A 17,157-nucleotide genomic window follows, 5' to 3' on the forward strand; every position below is an offset into this window, starting at 1 on the left:
CTCGTGGAGATAAAATATTGCTACAAGAGATATTGGACATTTTACTGCCTATGTTTTCTTCTAAGATATTTATGGTTTCATGACTTACATTTAACTCTTTTATCCATTTTGAGTTTACTTTTGTGAATGATATAAGTTGGTGGTCTAGTTTTATTTTTTACATGTAGCTGTCCAATTATCCCAACACCATTTATTAAAGAGACTGTCTTTACTCCATTGTGTGCTCTTACCTCCTTTGTCAAATAGCAATTGACCATAAAGACATGGGTTTATTTCTGGGTTCTCTGTTCTGTTTCATTGATCTGTATGCCTGTTCTTAAGCTAATACCAAGCTGTTTTGATTACTATGGCCTTGTAGTATAACTTGATATCAGAAAGTGTGATACTTCCCACTTTATTCTTTATTTTCAAGATTGCTGAGGCTATTTGTGTTCTTTTTTGGTTCTATATAAATTTTTGGAATATTTGTTCTATATTTTTTATTTTTTCATCTTGTTTTTATCAAAATATATAACCTACAATGTAAATTCTTATAATAGATTTCCCTTTTTTTTCTGGACAAGCCCCCCCCCCCCCACACACACACATTAAAGTTTTTTAATATGATTTTTATTAAATACCCACTAAGCCATTGTTCATATCTTACAGCTTGTTACTTTCAGAGTTAATGCATAAAAGGCTACATATGTATAAGCTAATGACCATTGCAAAATGATTAAACCTTTATGAAAGCTAGTATCTTCAGGTGCACTTAACTTTAATTATTTATCTACAGAAATAAAAGTTTATTTAAGAATTATATTGTTATATTATCCCTAAATTTTCCTCTTAAAAGCTGAAAAATTTATATATGGCTCAGTAGACCTCCTTAGTGTACTTCCTTCATTTTTTTTTCTTCCTTTAGTTTCTTCCTCTCTTTCTCCTTTTCTTCCTTTCAATTCTAATGATCATTAAATAACAAAAGAAAATTTTAAGATATTTAAAATGTACAATGTAATAACTTGATATATGTGTACATAGAGAAATAATTCCCCCCAATTCATCGTTTCACATATTTACCTTTTTTCTTTGATGATAACACTTGAGTTCTACTTTTTTAATTCAAAGTTCAGTTATATAATATAATGTTATCAACCACAGTCATCATGTTTTCATCAGATCTTCAGACCTATTCATCTTATAATTGAGAGCTTGTCTTTTCATCAACTTCTCTTTTTCTATTCCCTAACACCTGGCAACCACTTTTCCACTCACTGTTTATATAAGTTCAATATTTTTATTTTTAATATTCCACATATAAGTGATAGCATGTATTATTTGTCCTTCTCAGTCTAGCTCATTTTATTTAGCATAATGCCTTCCAACCTCCCCCATGTTGTTGCGATGACAAAATTTTTTTCTTTTTTAAGGTTATATAATATCTCTTTTTTTACATTTTTTACACACACACATTTTTTATCCTATTTCATTAACACATTTTCTTTATCTACTGTCTTTAGAGGTATGAAAACAACTTAAGTGTCTGTCAAAGGATAATGCATAGCATCTTTCCTTTAGATTTTCAATTATGACTGTTAGCCTGATTGTTCCCAAACTTGTCCACATATTGGAATCATGTAGGGAGTTTCAAAAGATACTAATGAATTTGGTTCATACTTAGAGATTGTGATTTAATTAATTTGGAGTATGTCCCAAAATTTTGAACATTTAAATATTTTCCCAGAGGATTCTAATGCAGAAATAAATTTGGGAGCCCCTGTGCTAGTCCAACATTGGAACTACTTTTCAGATATTTCCTGAGCGTTGGAAATTTTGCTAAGGGCCTGTAACTCACAGAAAACACTAAGTGCACAAAGATGTGTTTGAGAGTCCAGCTTTTCTTAAAGGACCATGGCCAAAAGAGGTTCATAGAAATAACTATTAAGAAAAGATGCCTGAAGAATAGTGACCAGGGTAAGTGAAACATGCTCCTGAGATGGTGATTCTAGAGAAATCTATGTGTTCCAATGCATTTGGAGCCATAAGGCTCTCTTAACCTGAGTGAACCCTTAGGTTCAATCACACTAATGTAAGAACAAAACGCTAATCTAAATGGATGTACACAAGATGTTTAATGTACTAGGAACCACATTACAGCAAGCTGATATAAGAAACAAACTGCATTAAAAATGCTTTATATACAGTGTAAGATAAATGCAAACAGTTATCCCCCATTATCAGTGGTTTAGCTTTCCAAGGCTTTAGTTACCTGCGGCCAACTGTAATAAAAAATATTAAATAAAAAATTCCAGCCCTGGCCGGTTGGCTCAGTGGTAGAGCGTTGGCTTGGCATGCAGGAGTCCCGGGTTTGATTCCCGGCCAGGGCACATAGGAGAGGCGCCCATCTGCTTCTCTACCCCTCCCACTCTCCTTCCTCTCTGTCTCTCTCTTCCCCTCCCTCAGCCAAGGCTCTATTGGAGCAAAGTTGGCCCGGGCGCTGAGGATGACTCTGTGGCCTCTGCCTCAGGCGCTAGAATGGCTCTGATCACAACAGAGCAACACCCCAGATGGGCAGAGCATCGCCCCCTGGTGGGTGTGCCAGGTGGATCCCGGTTGGGCGCATGCGGGAGTCTGTCTGACTGCCTCCCCGTTTCCAACTTCAGAAAAATACAAAAAAATAAAAAAATAAAAATTCCAGAAATAAACAATTAATACGTTGGAAATTGTGCACCATTCTGTCCTGCTCCATCTCATTCAGGAAATTGATCATCCCTTTGTCTAACCTACTTATGCTCTATATGCTACCCGTTCATTATTCACTTAGCAGCCCTCTCGTTTATCAGATCAGCTACTGCAGTGTGGCAGTATTTCTGTTCAAGTAACCCTATTTGATTTAATAATGCCCTGAAGTGCAAAAGTAGTGATGCTGGTAATTCAGATATGTGAAAGAAATGCTGTAAACTGTTGTTGTTTTTTAAATAAAGGGTGAGTACAAATACAATAATATATTTTGAGAAAGATACATATAACTTTTCTTGGAGTATATTGTAATAATTATGCTATTTTATTATTAGTTATTATTGATCTCTTACTTGTGCCTAATTTATAAATTAAACTTTATTTTATGTATGAATAAGCCTATAGTATATAAGATTCAGTACTAGCCACAGTTTTAGGCACCCACTGGGGGGTTTTGGAACATATCCTTTGAGAATAAGGGGTCTACTGTATTTTATTGTGCTTGATAAAAATAGAATAGTTTTGGTTATCATTAATTCAATAACAAGGAAAATATAGTAAGTACTTATTAGTGTCATGTTACAATGATCTCTTTCTTTTAAACAGCTTGGTACTTAGTAACTAAAGACACAGATAATAACAAAGGAGATATTTGACATGCATTCACAATCCATCAAGATTTCATGGCCACTTGAACCAGATAAATTATGAGGGGTATTTTAACAATTTTTACTTCAACTAGTAATAAGGATACTTACAGTTCAGCAGAAAAAATGTGTTATACTGAATGAAACACAATCTTTCAAAATGGATACTATTAGATCCAAACTTCAAGCTTTAGATATCATGTATATTTATTTACAATTTTTAAACTTGGGAAGTTGCAATGAAAAGACAGTGTAACTCTGTTGCTGTATTTGACACTACCTTTCTTATCAGACTTATAGTAATGTGGCTTTCCCAGGGGTCTACTTCTAAGAGTTGTCATTCATTTGCAAAAACAAATTTCAATTCATTATTTAAAATTATACACTTTTGAAATAATTAACATAATTAGACACCAAACATATATTACTAAAATATTTAAATCAGGGTGAAAGTGATAAACATTCAGTAAAAACTTGCCAAATGTAATATGAGTGAAAATAGTTAGGAAAGACCAGAAAGATCATTTTATGCATTTTTAGCAATTTTAAAATTAATATATTAAACATTAATTTAACAAATGTTTATTGAAAACCTATGGTTAAATGTAGATGTTGAAATTAAAATACAGAGATTGAGGCCTTGGCCGGTTGGCTCAGTGGGCATGTGGAAGTTCCAGGTTTGATTCCCGGCTAGGGCACACAGGACAAGTGCCCATTTGCTTCCCAAGCCTTCCCCTTCTTCTTCCTCTCTTCCTCTATTTTCCCCTCCCACAGTCAAGGCTCCATTGGAGCAAAGGTGGCCCAGATGCTGAGGATGGCTCCATGGCCTTTGCCTCCAGTGCTAGAATGGCTCTGGTTCCAGGGGAGCAATGCCCCAGATGGGCTGAGCATCACCCCCTGGTGGATCCTGGTAGGGCTCATGAGATGACCAGCTTCAGACTAAAACTGAGCAAAAGGCTAAGACACTTGACATGTAATTCAAGGGTCTGTACCATATAGTTCACTACCACCACCTGCACTTGCTACTGGATCAACTTCTCTAATCCATCTTCTTGACATTTTATTAAAAATTTTCACAAGGCAAAAGTGAAAGAATTTCAACGTGAATATTCATACATTCACAAATTTGATTCTTCCATTAACATTTTGCTCAATTGCTTTACTGTGTATCTACTCAACTGTCTATGTCTTTATTAACTCTATTCCTATGAGTCAACCTAAGTTTTAAATACATTTCAAACTACATTATAGACATTAGTATATATCTCCCTAAATATTCAGCACACACATCATCAGTTGTTACCTGTAATGAAATGTATAAAACTTAAATGTACATACACTAACTTTTGACAAATGTATACACTTGTGTTGGATCCTGGTCAAAAGAGGGAACATTATCATCACTCCAGAGCAGGTTAACAATCTAGTGCCAACAGGTCAAACCTGGCCCTCCAAGAGATTTTGTCAATAAACTTTTACTGAAACACAGCCACACATTTATTTACTTATTGTCTATAGCTGCTTTTGTACTGCGATGACAAGGTTGCATAGTTCCAACAAAGACCATCAGGATTAAAAAGCCTAAAATATTTACTGTATGACTTTTTACAGAAAAGGGTTGGATATGCTGCTCTAGAAAGTTCCTTTATGGTTCTTTCCAGTCAGTCTCTTAGGTCAAAATGTCATGAAAATGAAATCATACCATATTCACTCTTTTGTATAAGATTTCTTTCACACATTATTCAGTTTTTGAGATGCATTCATTTTACTGAATGTTTCTGTAATTTACTTCTTTTTGTTACTCAGTAATATAACGATGTATAAATACACCCCTGTTTGCTTGTTCCCTATTGATGACAATTGGTCTGTTTCCAGTTTTGACCTATTATAGATGATGTTGCTATGAATACCCTTGCATGAGTTTTTTTTTTTTCTCTCTTAGATAAACACTTAGGAATTGAATTGAATTTCTGGCTCAAAGGATAGTGTACGCATAGCTTTATAAAAATAATGCAGACTGATTCTGAGAGAATATAATCTTGTACTTTTACCAACACTATAGGGGAGCTCCAGTTGCTCTATATCCATGACCACATTTGGTTTTGGTATTTTGTTTAGCTATTATAGTGGATACGTAGTGATATCTCATTTTGGATTAATTAGCATTTCTATAATAACTAAAGATGTTTAAAGACTTCCTCCATTTGGTCTTTAGCAATGTCCTCAATTTTGACAAATATTTGCCTCTGTAGTTTCATATATTTCATATGCATAATTATAAAATGAATCACATACCTTAGTTTCTAATAATCTGAACCAAAATATGCAACACTTAATTTCTTCCTATAAAAATTCAATCCACATTTGACTGAGAGACTTTATGAAATGATTGGTTGATTCATTCACTCACAGATCTAAGTTTTATTTATTTTAATTGTTTTTAATACTGTAACTGTTATTCTAGGGTCTGAAATTATGATAATAACACAGAAAAGGTCCTTGTCCTTAAGGAATTTCTATTTTAAGAAAGGGGAGAAAGACATAGAATTTATGACTACATAAACAAACAACACAGGATATTACAGAGTATGAATCATAGTATGAAGAAAATAAGGCTAGGAAATATTGGGTGCTTTTTGGGATAATTTAGTCACATTTGTACTGAAATTTGGGAGTAGAATTGTCCATGGCTTTTCCAGGATCCATTCTCCTCTCCTCTCCTTCCTCACAAAATGCCCATTTTGCTCAAGATTTTCTCTTGCTCATACAAGACAAGGTGAGCCACTCAGATGCAGGTAAGTATCTAGTTGGACTAAGGTGGTCCCAGTCAAGTGAGTATATTAAGAGGTCTATCAGATACGAGGGAGTTTCTGGCAGAGCTCTTCTTGGATTAAGAAGTGCTTATGTAAACAGCTCATTTTCTTTTACTTTTTGACATATATATTCAGATTTTAGAACTGTAATACTTCGGCTTTTCAACAACTAGCCTTAGATACATGAACTCTTAAATATCAGAGCTTCTCAGAATCATGAGTGACTTGGAACCTGATGTTGAACTTCGTGAATAATACAATGCAATAAATTTAGACCATTTGAGTTGATTACTACAGTACCTAAGCCATACTTTTTGATGAATGAATAAATGAGTGAATGAATGAGGCAAAATAAATGAATAAATAAGGTAAAATAAATGAATAAGTAAGGATTATGATATTGATGTAGGACATAATCCACAATATACATATAAAAATGATAAACATATTCTGAATATCATGGCATCAAATGTATTTAAAATGTTACTAAAATATAAAGAAGTATTCATAGAATCTCTCAGTAATTGGAAGATCAGATATACAAAACATTTGAGCTTAGAAAATATTTGAATAATATTGTGTTGCTTAGAAAAGATGATTTAAACAGAGTAATTTACTTTTGCTTACATAAAGGAAATGTAGAAGTTGTTACTTTACTGCTACTCTGGTAGTTTAATTATGACTTTAAAGAATGCAATTTCCTTCTTCTATATTCTTAGCTTCTGTATCTCTCATTAATGGTCACAAGATGATGGCTACACTTTCAGCCATATTGCAGTTCCAGACAGAACAAATGGTGAAGAGGAAAAGCTACTACAGTTTTATTTGTGTAAGGTCAGGGGCTGCCGCTGTCATGGCCATTCACATGCAGGTTCACATTGGATTCGGGCAGACAGGTAAAGAAATACTGGGGCCAAAAAATGGTGAGCCATTCTTTTATTAAAGTCTCACACTGGCTGAAGAGCAAACACACAGGGAAAACAGTTTCCTTTCACTCAGGGCTCCTCAAGCCCTGACACATTTTCCATTTCCACAACCAGAGAATCTTCTCTGGTTTCTTCTAGAATCAAAGGCCCACCTGTCTCAGTGGAACTCGCAAAGCCCTTCACTTCTGATTCCCCATGTGCACACCTTTTCTTTCCTTGCCAACATGGCTTTTCCTTCAGCACTCTGAATTCTCTCTTCTCTCACTCTGCAAACATGGCTTCTTTCTGCCTCTTCTTTTCTCCCTGCAATACTGGCTAGGCCCATCAAGACCCCTCCTCCATTGTGTAGTTTGTCTTTCTATTCTGTTCTTATTGTCTTTAGCTGTGCAAAAGCTTTTTAGTTTGATATGGTCCCATTTGTTTATCTTGTCTTTTATTTCACTTGCCCATGGAGATAAATCAAATATATTGCTGCAAGAGATGTTGGAAAGTTTACTGCCTATGTTTTCTTCTAAGATGCTTATGGTTTCACAGCTTACATTTAAGTCTTTTATCCATTTTGAGTTTATTTTTGTGAATGGTGTAAGTTGGTGGTCTAGTTTCATTTTTTTGCAGGTAGCTAATTTTCCCAGCACCATTTGTTAAAGAGGCTGTCTTTACTCCATTGTGTACTCTTACCTCCTTTGTCAAATATCAGTTGTCCATAAAGGTGTAGGTTTATCTCAGAATCATTGATACGTAAAGACACATGTAGCCCCATGTTCATAGCAGCACTGTTCACAGTGGCCAAGACATGGAAACAACCAAAAAGCCTTTCAATAGAAGATTGGATAAAGAAGATGTGGCACATATACACTATGGAATACTACTCAGCCATAAGAAATGATGACATTAGATCATTTATAGCAAAATGGTGGGATCTTGATAACATTATACGGAGTGAAATAAGTAAATCAGAAAAAAACAAGAACTACATGATTCCATACATTGGTGGAACATAAAAACGAGACTAAGAGACATGGACAAAAGTGTGGTGGTTACCAGGGGTGGGGGGAGGGAGGACGCAGGAGGGAGGGAGGGAGAGAGTTAGGGGGAGGGGGAGAGGCACAGAGAAAACTAGATAGAGGGTGATGGAGGACAATCTGACTCTGGGTGAGGGGTATGCAACATAATTTAATGACAAGATAACCTAGACATGTTTTCTTTGAATATATGTACCCTGAATTATTAATGTCATCCCATTAACATTAATAAAAATTTATAAAAAAAAGGTGTAGGTTTATTTATGCATTCTTTGTTCTGTTCCATTGATCTATATGCCTGTTTTTATGCCAGTACCATATCAAACTACACAGTGGGAGAACATATTTGCCAATACATCTGAAAAGGGGTTAATAACCAAAATTTATAAAGAACTTATAAAACTCAACACCAGGAAGATAAACAATCCAATCAAAAATGGGCAAAAGAAATGAATAGACACTTATCCAAAAAGAACATACAGATGGCCAATAGGCATATAAAAAATGCTCAACATCACTAATCATTAGAGAAATGCAAATTAAAACCACAATGAGATATCACTGCACACCGATCAGAATGGCACTCATCAACAAAACAACACAGAATAAGTGCCGGCGAGGATGTGGAGAAAAGGGACCCCTCCTGCACTGCTGGTGGGAATGCAGACTGGTGCAGCCACTGCGGAAAACAGTATGGAGATTCCTCAAAAAATTAAAAATCAAATTGCCTTTGGACTCAGCTATCCCACTTTTAGGAATATACCCCAAGAACACCATAGCACTCAAAAGGAGAAATGCACCCCCATGTTTATGGCAGCATTGTTCACAATAGTGAAGATCGGGAAACAGCCCAAGTGTTGTTAGTGGACGAGTGGGTTAAAAGCTCTGGTACATATATACAATAGAATACTATGGGGCCATGAAAAAGAAGGAAATCTTACCTTTTGCAACAACATGGATGGACTTGGAAACTATTATGTTAAGTGAAATAAGCCAGGCAGAAAATGAAAAATATCATATGACCTCAGACATTTGAGGAATCCAATGAACAATGTGAACTGAGGAACAGAATTGAGACAGAGGAGAGATCAAAGGGACCAGAGGAAAAGACAGAGGTAAAGGGAATGATAGGATGGGATAAACCTGAAGGGAAGGGGGAGGGAGCTATGGGGAGGGGGCAAGGAAAATGTTGAGGGGAATACAGGGTAGGGGCATGCATTTGGGGCAACACTAGAATCTATGTGAACACAATAAATTAAAATCAAGAATAAAAAAAACCCTCCTTCAGCAAACATTTGCAAAACAATGGCCCTTCCCAAGCAGGAAGGTAATTTGCAATATCACAGACCATACATACCTGGCACTGCCCAGCCCCCAGTGCAAACTATAAGCGAGCAAACATGAAAATCATATTTTACAAAATTATTTGACCAACAATTTGTCAAAGTAAAGGCTTCATCTCTGAGCACACAAGAGGGTCACATGTCTACCGCTGGCTGCAAGGCCTGAGGAATTGATGAACCAGTTTTCCAGTCTATAGTGTCTACTTGATATATAAATTTACAGGTGGATATTGATTATTTTACTCCCTCTGCACATTTTTAAGCATCTGCAGAACACTATAACAATAATTATTCATATACCAGTCCTGTGCTTTCTATGGTGAAATACATCTTTACATTCCAAAGTAACTATGGTTCAAAAAGGAAATCTAAACTATCATAATGTGGTTTCATGCCTAGATTCTATCCTTTTAAGACTTTTTTGAAATTATAGAAAAAGTTTGAGGAAGACTGCCATTTTAAAGTTGCAAGCAGTTATTCTTTAAATTGTGACTTAAATTCAGCTTTGTACAAGCAATTTCAGAGAGTTCTCCAGTTTCACAGATGTAAAGAAAAGAAAGTATTTATCCATTGTTCTTGGATAAAACAGTTAAGTGCCCATTTTCTTAAACACCAATGTAAAGTGTTCTGGTTTGATAATGTAAATTGCTTTGAGTGGCCAACTGACCACAGCAGTAAATGGCTCCATTTGTAGGTCCTGTGTAAAATAATTTAATACCTGTTCATTAGAACCTGTGCTATAGGAACATAGAAAAGCCTCTTTCATACACAGAGACATAGTTCTTCAAACTAGTAGATGGCAGTGCAAGTAAATTTTGAGAAATAAAAGAAAGATGAAATGATTGTTTCTGACTAAGCAGGTGAGACCTCGTTTCTTATCAAGGTATAGTTTATTTTCTAATATACAGACACTAAAATTGTGATATTTTAAGACAGAACCTTTATCACTCTCATATACAGCTGGAACTTAAAACTGTGCTGAGCCTACTAGCATAGTGTGAATGAGTGCCTAATCTGTTAAATTAATAACAGATAAATACATTTATTTAAAAATGAGATAAAAAGAACACTTCCCACAATTTATGTAATGCAAAGCTGAAATTAGTGAAAAAATAATAATTTTAAAAGCTATAATTAATTTGAATTAAAATTTAATGAACTAATAAGTATTCTACTTAAATATAAAAACATGATATAATCTTAAATAAAAAGTAAGATACAGACATGTGTTAATGATATAAAAATTCATGCTGAGTTATAAAAATAAATATAAGAAAAGGAGATATTTTAAAGAAAGAAAATACAGCTAGCTAAAGGATGTTAATCTTTGTGGGAATCCTATTTTTATTTTATATTTTATCATTTTATAATAAAAGTTTACATAAACTTCTGTGAACTTTATGATTATACAAATGATTAATTTTTTTTAATTTAGCATATAAATATGTTTACAGAAACAAAATATTAGAGATAATTTTGACCAACCCTCTCAGTTATTAAAAAAAAAATGGGAGGAGGGATTCTGAGCCATAAAAATAAAGTATTTTGTTCAAAATCACATATTACCTAGAGACAAGAGTTGAGATGAGATCATTAATTTAATTTAGCAAATATTTTTTTTTGTATTTTTCTGAAGCTGGAAACAGGGAGAGACAGTCAGACAGACTCCCGCATGCGCCCAACCAGGATCCACCCGGCAAACCCTCCAGGGAAGAGCTCTGCCCACCAGGGGGCGATGCTCTGCCCCTCCGGGGCGTCGCTCTGCCGCGACCAGAGCCACTCTAGCGCCTGGGGCAGAGGCCAAGGGGCCATCCCCAGCATCCGGGCCATCTTTGCTCCATTGGAGCCTTGGCTGCGGGAGGGGAAGAGAGAGACAGAGAGGAAGAAGGCGGGGGGGGGGGGTGGTGGAGAAGCAAATGGGCGCTTCTCCTATGTGCCCTGGCCGGGAATCAAACCTGGGTCCCCCACACGCCAGGCCGACGCTCTACCGCTGAGTCAACCGGCCAGGGCCTATTTAGCAAATAATTTTTAAGATACTATTATGTGTCAGGCATCCTGCTAAATGCTGGGAATACAAATTGTTCTTATCCTCCAGTTAGATGAGGGTCTGATCAATAGGTTAGGTAAAGATATACATCAACATTTGATTTTTGCTAAAATATAGAAAAGACTGTATCATGGAAGTATAAACAAAGGGTATTTAGCCCAGGTCAAGGGATTAGAAGATAAATATACAAATAAAAGATTGTAGTTAATTATATTGAAATAACTGCATGTTGCCAGGTGGGTACTGGGAATATTGGGTAGAACACTTTATGTTCTATGTTTAAGTATATGACTGTCTGACCACTATGCTGCATACCTGAGACTAATGCAAAATAATACTGACTATAAACTGTCAATAAAAAGTAAGATAAAAAAAGTTTTTTGGTGTGTCTGTTGCTTAACATCAGTATTTCTTTCCAAAAATCAGGTTCTCTGACAAAATCTGTAACCAACACCCTCTTTTTTATTATTAAATGTTATTCCACAATGATTCTGCATAACACTGCACCCCCAAACTTGTTAGCTTACAAAAATAAGCATTTCTTTCTTGTTCACACATATCGATCTGTAGACTGGGGTTTGGCTAGTCAGGGAGGAAATGGACAGGGCTTGGTTTCAGCTGTGCCCTGAGTCCCAGACTTCTCCACGGTCTCTCGTTGTTCATAGAACATCAGCTCTCCTGGAGGCACGCTCTTCTCACAAAGAAAGGCAGTGGCGTGAGACACCAAGCCCAACCACACAAGCTGTTATGTTTTCTTTAATGCGATGGTCAGTGAGGTATGGCCACAAGAGGAGACAGAGGAGAGGCTCATGAAAACAAAAGTTTATTACATCACGGGTCCTAGAAAGAGAGACACAGCGTGTCATGTAGGGCAATGTGGGGAGCCTGGGGGTGGTCAAGACACAAACAGCAGAGCAAGAAGAACACTGAGGCTAAAGTAAGGTAAACAGTTTAGGATTGGCTACTTTGAATATTTTGAATGGTAAATAAATAAAATAAAATAAAATAAAATAAAATAAAATAAAATAAAATAAAATAAAATAAAATAAAATAAAATAAAATAAAATAAAATAAAATGGCCCTGGCCGGTTCGCTCAGCAGTACAGTGCCAGCCCAGTGTGTGGTTGTCCTGGGTTTGATTCTTGGTCAAGGCACACAGAAGTTACCATCTGCTTCTCCATCCTTACTGCCCTCTCTCTCTCTCTTTTTCTCTTTCTCTCTTTTCCCCTTCCACAACCATGGCTCAAATGAGCAAGTTGGCCCTGGAAATTGAGGATGGCTCCATGGCCTCGCCTCAGGAACTAACAGCTCAGTTTCCAAGCAACAGAGCAGCAGCCCCAGACGAGCAGAACGTCAACCCCAGACAGTGGTTGTCAGGTGGACACCAATCTGGACGCATGTGGGAGTCTGTCTCTCCACCTCCCTGCCTCTCATTTGATTAAAAAAAGAGCCTGACCTGTGGTGGCGCAGTGGATAAAGCGTCAACCTGGAAATGCTGGGGTCGCCGGTTCGAAACCCTGGGCTTGCCTGGTCAAGGCACCTATGGAAGTTGATGCTTCCAGCTCCTCCCCCTTCTCTCTCTCTGTCTCTCCTCTCTCTCTCTCTCTCTCTCTCTCTCTCTCTCTCTCTCTCTCTGTGTCTCTCCCTCTCCTCTCTGAAAATGAATAAATAAAAAAGTAAATAAATAAAAAGAAAAAAAAGAACATTTTGAATGGCTCTAACCTACAGTAGTCTCCTCTTATCCATGGGAGATATGTTCCAAAAACCCCAATGGATGCCTAAAACCATGGATAGTACTTAACCTAATATATACTATGTTTTTTCCTATACATACACACCTATGATAAAGTTTAATTCATAAATTAGGCATAATTAGTAATTAACAAAAATAACAATAAAATAGAACAATTACAATATACTCTAATAACAAAAATCAGGTTCTCTGACAAAATCTGTAACCAACATCCTCTTTTTTATTATTAAATGTTATTCCACAATGATTCTGCATAACACTGCACCCCAAAACTTGATAGCTTACAAAAATAAGCATTTCTTCCTTGTTCACACATATTGACCTGTAGACTGGGGTTTGGCTAATCAGAGATGATTCATGTCTTGGGCAGAACTGAGTGAAAGGGCATTAGATGTCATCATGCTACTCAGAATGGTATGCAGTTTAAAACTTACAAATTGTTTACTTCTGTAAATTCTCATGTTAATATTTGCAGACTATGATTGACCTGTAACCAACCACAAAAAGTTAAACAACATAATGGGAATATCGTATAGGAGTGGTCCCCAGTTGCCTGGTGCCTAATCCTGGATGATTAAGGCAGAATAATATTGCCTCTTGGTATATATAGGCCAGACAGGAGGTGGGCTCTGGATTTAGTTTGCACATCAAAGGCATGCTCTAGGCTGAGCTTTGTGCTCTCTCTAAGAACCTGCTAGTCTCTTCCTAGCTACAAAATTTTTAAGATGCAAAAACATCATAATATACAGCAGAAAACTAAGAACAATACAAAGCACATTTTAGGCTATGCTTGCTATACACTTACTAATGTCCCATTGGCCAAAGAAAGTCACTTGTCTATGTTCATATAAAGGTATGGCTCCATACTAGATCAACAGGATATTGAAGAACCTACCCACATCTTGTCCCAAAATTCTCAAGCCATTTTCTGCGGGATAAATAAAACCCAGTGAAATGACTACATCATAAAATTTTCCATTGTAAAATGTTGAAATTTATCTCAGCACCAATTAACATGGTTTTTTATTTTTATTTTATTTTATGTTTTTCATTTTTCCGAAGCTGGAAACGGGGAGGCAGTCAGACAGACTCCCACATGCGCCCGATCGGGATCCACCCGGCATGCCCACCAGGGGGCGATGCTCTGCCCCTCTGGGGCGTCGCTCTGTTGCATCCAGAGCCATTCTAGTGCCTGAGGCAGAGGCCACAGAGCCATCCTCAGTGCCCAGGCCATCTTTGCTCCAATGGAGCCTCGGCTGTGGGAGGGGAAGGGAGAGACAGAGAGGAAGGAGAGGGGGAGAGGTGGAGAAGCAGATGGGCACTTCTCCTGTGTGCCCTGGCTGGGAATTGAACCCGAGACTCCTGCACGCCAGGCCGATGCTCTAATGCTGAGCCAACCAGCCAGGGCTCCCAATTAACATGGTTTTAACATGGTTGTTAACATGTGTAATATATGCAGTAATATTTATTTTTTAGCTTTTTTCTTAATCCCTTTATTTCTTCCTGACATTCTTCAATACTATCACAAAAATCAGTACGAGAAAAAGGGGTGAGTATGAAAGCCACTATGGAATCCCATTTGGGACAAGCATACAGTGACATGGAACTGTTCACACTGTGAAGACACCATGCTACATCTCTCACTGGCACCAGTCTCCAAGGAACATGCAGTCTTTGTGACATCTGGCACACTTCTCAGTTTGTATAAAAGTGTCTCAGGCATTCCAGCATTTGTGTTTGGATTATAACTCAAGAATTTTCTGGCAAGTCATTTTGGTAAATAATGCTTCATTGAACTTTGGGGACATAAATACATATTTTGTTTTACATTAGCTGAAAACATTGTATTAAGAAATACATATATGTTCTATGAATCTGGAAAATGAAAAACTAAAAGACATTGCCCCAGAAAGGTAGATAGTCTATGTGTTTGCCCACCTTATATGTAAAGGGCCAGAATTTAAAGTCGGGGATTAAAATACTATCTTATCAATTAAATCTAGACTGATATAAATATAAAATGTATCGTATTTTGTACATCAATATAAAATGAAAATAATTATATCACCAACTGAGATTTATATTGGGAATGTTAAAAATGTGAAAATAACTGCATGTATTAAAGATTATGGATTAAGATTGTTCAGTATGGCAAAATCATATAACACAAACATGGTTGTGGGAAGATATAATGCTGTTGATTTATCAGAGTGGCATTATGTTGGCATTATGATGATACAGAAATAAAAGACATAACGTTGTTCGACGAGGAGCTCTTGGTCTGGTGAACCAAACTTAATTTCAGTCTGTCATTGTGATGTTTTAGCTCCCTATTACTGAGGAGACAATGGTTTGGGATCTTGATATTGTGCATAAAAATTAGGCCCCCAAAATCTTTATCGCTTTCTCTAACATAGCCCTTCCTGGAGTTGTCACTGTCCGCTAGCCTTCTGGTCAGAAATGTGTAGAATGAAAGATAAGCTGAGCTCTGTATGTTGACTCTTCTCCTCCAAGCAGGGGGACGGAGTTGAATAGGGCGATTCAGCATCTTGCCCAGTTCTGGCCTTAGTACCAGCATGAGCATTGGAAGTCCTCACTTGTTCTGTGTAATCTCTTATTTTTATTCTTACTACCACTGTTATCACTATATTAACAAGAGAAGCAAATGATGGCTTCATTCCAAATGATGGAATGTGAAAGCTGTGAAAACTCTGACTAAAAATTACATCTCTTATGTCATTAAAATACTCACCTGATTTCATTAAGCTTTTATTTTATTTATTTACTTATATTTAACCAGATGGGATGGGAGAGATGGAGTTCAGCTAGTTTGTGATAAAATTTTGCTGTTCGAGATGAAAAGAATAATTTATTATTACTCCCTACTGTTTCCTCCTGAGGTGTCTGAAGGTAAACAGAGAAGAGGAGCAGCTGTAGTAAAAGCAGCAGCAATCTCTCTTTTAGACAAATCAAAACATCTCCCAAATAAAAACACCATTATCCACATGCTCCATAAAACCACCACTAATCCACCTGCTCCAAAGCAGCTGATGTGGCAATTTCAGGCCTCCAAAGCTAAAAGGTGAAGGGGAAAATGACAAAGGGAATCGAAAGAGATTAATAAGAGGATAAAGCCAAAAATCTTTGCATGGTGAGCCTTTCTGCATCTGTTTGTATATCTGGAGGCAGAAGAAGACTGTCACTAATCTAATTGGATTCATCAGGGACTCACAGAGCACTTAACAGTAAGCTAGCTCTTAGCACTGTCTCATTTCCACTGGAGGCAAGAGGATTGGAGATCATTCAGGATTAAAGCCACACTGTGCCCAACACTCACAGGATTAGAGCAGTGCCCACACATTAGTTCTCCATATAAAACAGTCACATGGCATTTGAGTAGGTGATACTATCTACCAGTAAACCATTCTGTCTCATCTAGCAAGTGTCTCCAAAGATTGGTAAAAGGGGCAGGAAGATATAGCAAATTCTGGTATATTACTCGCTAAATACCATAAAGAGTGACTATAAAAATGAAAGAATGAAAGAAGTATAGTATACAATTACAATGTGCCAAGCACTGTTCTAAGCATATTATGGACATTATATAATGCATTTGTCACAATGGCTCAATGAGGCAGGTTAAACTTAGGAGGAAATTAAAGGAGAGAAAGAGCAGGTAAGTTCACCAGGTCACAGAATTTGAAGTCATAATGTTATATAGCTTCCATACAAAAACAAACAAACAAACAAAATATAAAACCCTGCCATTCCTTATCATTCAAGACAAGAAAGGAAGTGTTGAAGGACATTTTGATATTGTTTATCATGTTTGTCATCAAGCTTAGGGTTTTATTTTATGTCAGAGCCACAAATGTATAAAGTCCTGGG

The 17,157-nt window shown here is 36.7% G+C and overlaps 1 pseudogene; it reads left to right on the forward strand.

Annotated features, from left to right (window-relative positions):
• Positions 1 to 12,754: 12,754 nt before the first annotated feature.
• The window catches only part of LOC136309343 (apoptosis regulator BAX pseudogene), a 109,078-nt pseudogene continuing 104,675 nt past the window's right edge, over positions 12,755 to 17,157 (forward strand).

Source organism: Saccopteryx bilineata, chromosome 6, assembly GCF_036850765.1.
Source record: "Saccopteryx bilineata isolate mSacBil1 chromosome 6, mSacBil1_pri_phased_curated, whole genome shotgun sequence".
In the NCBI taxonomy this organism is placed as follows: Eukaryota; Metazoa; Chordata; class Mammalia; order Chiroptera; family Emballonuridae; genus Saccopteryx; species Saccopteryx bilineata.